The following is a 7,915-nucleotide window of genomic DNA, read 5'->3' on the forward strand; positions in this document are numbered from 1 at the left end:
TAAGAGATCGGTACAACCACATTCCTAGATACTTAACACACTCGACTAACTCTTTTTTTTGTCATTAATTTTGATGTTTACAAGTTTTCTATTAATGGTTGACCCAGTCCCAAACCAGTTAAGGACAAATTTTGACTTTAAATCGTTGTTATTTAAAACTATTTGGACGTTTACTTTTAGTTTATTTTTTATATTGCATATTGTCTAATTAAAAGTCGAGATAAGAAAAAAAACACAGAATTACGTTCAGGTTTTTTTTATAATATTTTTAAAATTCCAAAAACGGGAATGTACCTAAGTTTGACCAGCAGGCCCCAGTAGTTGTTAAGTTTTGTACCCAAAGTTGACCAATTTCAAAACAAGGCAAAAATAGCAAAAAATAATAAAAAGTAGCTTGTTTTTTATGATCAACTTTATTTAAATTAGAAGCAATATCTTTTTTTTAATTTAGATCAACAAGTTTTCATATTCAGTCTTAGCAATCACATTGAATGGGGGATTTTATATTTGCGGCATGTTTCTCTATTTTTTTTCCCAGAATGTATTTCTTTTACTGCTTCGTAAACGTCGTCCTCACTATATTGAAAGAATTTCTTTTTGGTGGCATTTTTTAATCTAAAACAAGCAAAGCAAAGAATAATGTTTTATAAGGCTTGGTCAACCATAGGAGCTTTTTTTTTGTACGTGGTACCAAAGTCAAACCACTGGTCAACTTAAGGAACCACCACGATTTGGACCTTAAAATCGTGAGAGGTGGTATTGAATATGCCAAAGCTATGAAAATCCAGTTAAAAAAAGAAAATAAAAAATAAAAACCATATAGCCAGTCGTTGACCATCTGGTCAACTATAGGAAAACCAAGAAAAACATGCACCAGAAGTTAACCAGTTTAAAAAAGTCATGAAATAGGGTAGTTATATTTAAAACTACGTTGAAGGCGAGAAGATAAACATTTAAACTTTACAAAAAACAATCATTACAATAAGGTTCATTCAAAAACAATGCCAATTAACAATAAAATAGGCTTACCTGTCAGAACACGTGCCTAACTGTAATGGCGGCAGATCGGCAACTAACGGCGACGAGCGGAAGTAAAATGATAGTGTAGGCTACATTTTTTGTCTCATGTCATCGGGAATGTGATTGGTTTGTCAGTTAAAGTTGAAATAACATGTAGGCAACTTAAAAAATACCAGATAGTGGCGGGAATTCTTAATATTGACATTTGAAGTCGCAAATGGTCAACTACCGGTGCGTGGTCAACTACTGGGTCAACCATCGTAATACCTTTTTTAAACACGCAAAGTTTTAGATGTAGATATTTCGAGACCCAGATTATTCAAACATTTGTTAAATACAAACATTTGTTATATACATAGTGTAAACATTAAAAAGCAATGGCAAACTAGGATCTCCCTGAGCCAACCCGCGACCAGTACATCTTCTGAACATAAATGTATCAGTTTGTATAGTGAGATATCTTTCCCTTAAGAAATTTCATAGATATCGACAAATGTGATGTCCAACTCGTAGCCTGTCTAGTATTTCAATTAAAATGGGAACATTTACATTATTATATGCATTCTCAATATCTATGAAACTTCCCAAAGTGATCATATTTTTTGAAAATCCGGTTTTGAATCCGACTGACTAAGCTACTTAAATTATCCAAAGTCGATCGACACTTTCTAAAATTAACAGTTTCCTCGGCAAACATACATCTTTTTTCTATGAACCATTCCAATCTCCTATTGATCATAGAACGAAATATTGTACACAGACATAAAATTAAAGAGATTGGTCGAAGAGCAGAGTCAGAGGAGGGGTCTCTTCCGGGTTTAGGTACCGGGACCACACTAATTTCTCTCCACTGAGTAGGGACAAAACCTAAGGAGTAGAAATTATTGTACAATGTTAATAATAAGAGTGTTCCCTTCTCGGGCAGATTTTTAATCATAGAAAATGCTATACCATCACTACCCGGAGCAGTATCTTTTGGTTTAATGCAAGAATCTAATTCATGTATAACTGTAAATGTTTCGTCTATAAGCGTGCTAGCCGACTCAATCAGTGGCGTCGACGGAGACACATAATCTGGCGTGAGAGAACAAAGAAGATTATGAGCTTTTTCTACACTAACATGAGGCCGAGAAGACCCATAACCCTTTACACATTTCATCCGAGACCAAACTTCAGAGGCTGATGAGACTCGCTTACGGTGTTGCAAAATTGTTGCCAACTTTCATTTCTACGCTTTCTAATAAGTCTCTGAGTGTCTCTTATCTTAGTCTAAAGTTCCTCAAGATTTCGTGGTGTAGGATTTCGTCTGAACAATGAGAGAGCTAAACGTCTTTCGGCAACGGCTTTAGATAAAGCCTCGTTCCAGTACGGTTTTGGTTGGAATTTTTTAGTTAAGCTTATGGTTAATTTTAGTATATGGTATGAAAAGATCATCAGCTTCATTTAGAATACTTACAAAACAATTATATGATTCTTGAGGAGCTTCAGGCAATGACAAATCAGCAAACTTATTTTCTAAATACTTTCTATACTCATTCCATTCAACCTCTTTATAGTTTCTCCTTGGTACAGATTTAACACAAAAGTTTAAAAATGTAGAAATTTTTATAATAAGGTGATCGCTTCCTAGCGATTCTTTCATAACGTTCCAATTAAATACAAAATAAATATCGACGACTCCTGTAACATTCCATTGACTAGGCGCACTCTTGTGTGGCTATGATCATTAAGAGAAACTAGATTACAGTCCACGAGAGAATCATATATTTGAGTTCCGCGAGTATCCGTTTTATATGACCAGTTGGTGTGATGGCCATTAAAGTCGCCAATGATAATCACGAAATGTTGCACTAATGAAAAAATGAAATCCCAATCACTTTGCTGAGTCACTACAGAAGACGTACAGTAAACTGAAATTACGTTTTTAATTTCATCACAATTAAACACTTTAACGTAAACGACTTGTACACCAGGATTAGGGTGTTGAACATGACAATGCTCAGACTTGATTATAGATTATTTAGATTAGTTTAGAATAAGTCGTGAACGCCAGAATAGGGTGATTTTGGAGAAGGCTAGGTGCATGCTTCTACAGGCAGGTCTCTGCAATCTATTTTGGGGCGAGGCTGTTATGACATATCGCAGCCCTACCAGGGCGTTGGCAGGACAGTTGCCGGAGGAGGTCTGGTCCGGACACAGTGTTGATCTTGGACACCTTCGAGTGTTTGGTTGCATAGCATTTTCTTTGTTGCCGGAGCCTACTCGCACTAGTAAGTTGTCAGCTAAGTCAAAAATGTGTATTTTTGTTGGCTATTCAGAGACTACAAAGGGATACAGACTTATTGAGCCATCAAATCCCACTAAGGTTATTTTGTTAAGGAATGTAGACTTTTTAGAACATACATTTTATAGGAATTTTAAAAATGAACTAAATAATAATAATTTTATTGATCACTTGATAATTCCTTCTGTGCAATATTTTAATGAATTGAATGGAACTAATAATGATATATGCAATAACGAAATAAATATTGAACAAAGTGCAAATAATGATTTAGAGTCTAGTCAATCAAATGAAAATTCTAGTCAAAATGTAAATGAATTGTCTGATTCAAATGATGATGAGTATAACAATAAGATAATTTTTCGTATGAATTTACAGATGCTGAGTCTGGCAAAGACAGCAACGGTGAGGAAGAATCCTCTGCAGAGCAGTGGTCACCTGATGCGGAGCTGCTTTCGGAGCTGATGCCCGCAGGAAACACTGCAGTTCGAGGAGCCACTGCCATCTGACCTTCCAACCCAGAGGGTAAAACTAAGCCTTGTTGGGATTAGTCCAGTTTCCTCACGATGTTTTCCTTCACCGAAAAGCGACTGGTAAATATCAAATGATATCTGTTCTGAAGTTCTGTTACTCGATTTGCAACCTCTTTATTTCCGTTAAAACAAATGCTACCGAAAACATAAAAAATGACATAATGTGGTGGATTTGTGAGCTATAATTATATACCACACATAACGCTTATCTCGTCGTATCTATAATGAATTGTGGCCTAAAAGAGAATCGTATTCCAATTCTTTGAAACGCTTGTATTACTTTTTATATTAACTAAAAGTTGCCTTAAAATTCAGCTGTTATACTAAAAACGGCTTTAAATATGTTAAATTAACAAAACATATTTTGACAGATGCTTTCGCGCCCAAAACGCTCTTTGAAAATTGTGTGACGTCACAGTTTATGGTTTGACACATAACTACATACACACGTAGAAGATACGAACTGTCAACTGATATTTGTCATTTGTTGTTAATCGCTTAACTGTCAACAGTGTCAATACGAGAGTTGTGACGTCATCAGAATCTTCAATGACGTTTCGAGTTTGGTCACGTGACGTGGGCCAAAAGATATTTTAAATTCAATATTTACAAAAATATGGTCATTACAGGTCCCCTAAAAGTAGTTTAACATGTTCTTATAATCCAAAAGAATTTATTGGGATACAATTATGCCCTAAGATTTGTAGATGGAAACAACCCTATTGCGTTGCACAAAAGTGGGCACCCGCCAAACATGATTTTGGGTGTGTCATACTCAGGGCTAACACAGATTCATTTCTGTGAAAAAGGTGTGAAAACCGGAAACTGGAAACCGTTCTGGAACCAATAGTGAAGCCCTTAAGCCACACCTTATTTCAAAACCAGCCATGGATCTTTGAACAGGACTCGGCTCCTGCACATAAGGCAAAAACAACTCAAACCTGGTTCCAAAAAACAAAATTGACTTTATTGCCCACGAAGACTGGCCGTCCTCCAGCCCGGACCTTAACCCCCTGGATTATGCCATATAGCAGGTTATTGAGGAGAAAGCCTGTGCTAAACCCCACACAAATCTTAACTCCCTCAAGCGGGCCATAGTTAAGACAGTGACGGAATTAGACATGACAATCGTGCGTGCCGCTATTGATGACTGGCCTCGTCGTTTGAGGGCCTGTGTCAAAGCCAGAGGAGGCGATTTTGAATGATATTGTCATATGTAATTCCTGATTTTGTGTACTTCATTTTAATATATACTTTATTAAGCTTTCGTTGGTATATTTTATGTAGATAAAGATTATTGCAGTAACAGAATTTAATAACCAACTAGGTAGAAAACAATGCAATACATAAACACATAAATTGGATATGATGTGATCCGTTGAATGAAATTGACAATAAATAAATAATTTTCTATCTATAGGCATTGTGTGAAACTTCTAGTTGTGTCAAAATATCGGGAAATCAATAATATAAACAAACATGGTCAATATCTCATTTCTTTTTATAATGGTTATAAATAGAAGGCCATGCAATTTTGTAACTCACTGTAATTTAATTAAATGTATCGTAATTTTTTTTTAAATTCTACTGTAAAATAGTACCTACTTTTTTAAAGGCTGGGCAGTAAGGGATTGCTTTAATTTTAACATAAAACAGCGTTTTTTTTTTTTGAAAAAAATACTGGAAAATCTGACTTACAAATTTGGACTTTCTTACGTTCATTCTACTTAGAATCTTCTCCACCCTAGCATTAAAAAAAGATATCCTAAAATAGCCATAACATTACGTCACATTTTAGTGTGAAAGAAATTTCAGTGTAAAACTAAAATTTCAATACAAATTTTCGGGTTTTTTTAGCACGAGGATTGATTATGCTAGTGATTCTGAGTTGGAAGAACCCAAAAATATCATGATGTGTGAGAATCAGATTTTTAATATTTTTATGGAAAACGCTCATATTTCTCATAAAATAATTTATTAATAATAGGTACTTGATAATACTGATAACAAAAAAAAATTAATGAGTCTCGAACCCACATCCTCTTGCATGTATTTCCACGTACACCGCAACGCTATTGAAGCCTCAGAAACTCACGCTGTGCCAAATTGTCTACTACAAGGATCCCAGTACGACTGTTTGAATGTGTGAGTGATACTTAGAAATAGAGTCAAGAAACATTCTGTCGACATTAAGGGGTAGTTTTTGTACAATGAAGTGTTCAATGTTTGTTTTAATAGTTCAATATTTATTTAAAAAGTGCGCTAAATATAATTTACAGTATAGAAATACCAAGACTACTCCACAAAAAAATTAAAACTCAAAATTTGCAATTGTGGCGCCATCTAGTGAGGTTTAAGCTTTGGGTAACCTAGTCGAACCACCGATTATCACCTATAGACCACCATATTACAATAAATAGTTATAACCGAGCAAAGCTCGGTCGCCCAGGTACTTTTACATTATCCTGAATAACTCGAAAACAAAAGAAGATCGAGGACTGATAATAAAGCATAGAGTGTTCTAAGGACTTGCCAGTACACCACCTGAAAGAATGACCAAATCCGTCGTTGGGGGCACCTCTAGTTCGCTTAGCCTGCTAGACCCTTTATTGTTTTTTTTTCTATTTTTGTGTAAAAATCTTAATGCGGTTACATCTAATTACCAAGTTTGAACAGTATAGTTCTTATAGTTTCGGAAAAAAGTGGCTGTGACATAATCGGACAGACAGACGGACATGACGAATCTCTAAGGGTTTCGTTTTTTTGCCATTTGGCTACGGAACCCTAAAAACAACGCTGCCATTAGCACGATAGAAATATTTACATTTCTTCCTTATCCATAAATATCAAACTTATACGAGTATATAGGTATATAGTAATTAAAGCGCACCAAAACTAAGCATTTCTAGATTTCTAGACTTCGCATCACGTCACTTTTAGACATGTCAGTGTTAATACAAGTAAATCAAGTTGCTTGAGTTGCGTTATAGTTTTCTTATGTATTACCTTTTTCTTCTTTTTTAATACCACAACGGTGGCAAACAAGCATACGGCCCTCTAGTGGCGTTACATGCACGTGTTACCTAGTAATGATTTACACAATTTCAGCATATATGTAAATGTCGATAGTAGTTTAGACAGTCACGACGGGGTTGGTTGCTCAGCGGACATACAAAACTGGTTTATATCACTGCACAACTGCACTTGTAGCACAAGGAAAACACAAAAACAGATATAAAATAAATAAAGAAATATTATAGGACATTTATTACACAAATTGACTAAGTCCAACAGTAAGCTCAATAAGGCTTGTGTTGAGGGTACTTAGACAACGATATATATAATATATAAATATGTATAAATACTTAAATACATAGAAAACACCCATGACTCAGGAACAAATATCCATGCTCATCACACGAATGAATGCTCTTCCCAGGATTTGAACCCGGGACCATCGGCTTCGTAGGCAGGGTCACTATTCCACTAGGCCAAACTGGTCGTCAATATAATTAGATAATAACATATAATTAATTAATGTAGATATAATTTGCACACCGACTTAATTACTTTGAGCATAACAGAACTGCACTGTCACTTAAAGAAAACACACACATTCAATAATAATAAATACACAAAAATGATTAGTGTTATTAGGTAGTTCGGTCTACCAGAGACCCCTGACACCCTCTTCCATTCCGGTAGGTATCTAATCTATTTCGTAATGCAAAGATTCCTTTTACTGATCATACTTGGTATCTTTTAGTTTGCTATTAAGTTTGGTACTCGTATTTCGTGAGATTTCGAATTTACAACTATACTTTACCAGGAAGAATGAGTTGTACGAGGAACTAGGGTGCGTCATGAGGGGTCCTAGGCTGGTGGTACCGGAAAAGTGTACAGCTAAAATATTAACTATGATTAATGGGCCTCACGTGGGAATCGAAAAATCAAAGGCGCTCGCTCTCAGTTATGTATGGTGGGCGGGGATCAGGCCGTGGAGCGCGTGTGCCGCTCTTGCGCACGTGGACTTGGTCTCACCGACTTTGGTCGCGCCTCCATTTGGACTACATGGGCC

The 7,915-nt window shown here is 35.8% G+C and overlaps 1 long non-coding RNA gene across 1 annotated transcript; it reads right to left on the reverse strand.

The window, feature by feature from the left end:
• Positions 1–240: 240 nt before the first annotated feature.
• LOC133531798 (uncharacterized) lies at positions 241–1,277 on the reverse strand. The gene is made up of 2 exons (XR_009801597.1): positions 1,030–1,277; positions 241–615 (listed from the first exon to the last, which is right to left on the reverse strand). It is a non-coding gene; the product is annotated as an uncharacterized LOC133531798 (long non-coding RNA).
• Between the last annotated feature and the right edge of the window lie 6,638 nt (positions 1,278–7,915).

The sequence above is a fragment of the Cydia pomonella genome, chromosome 25 (genome assembly GCF_033807575.1).
Source record: "Cydia pomonella isolate Wapato2018A chromosome 25, ilCydPomo1, whole genome shotgun sequence".
Lineage (NCBI taxonomy): Eukaryota > Metazoa > Arthropoda > Insecta > Lepidoptera > Tortricidae > Cydia > Cydia pomonella.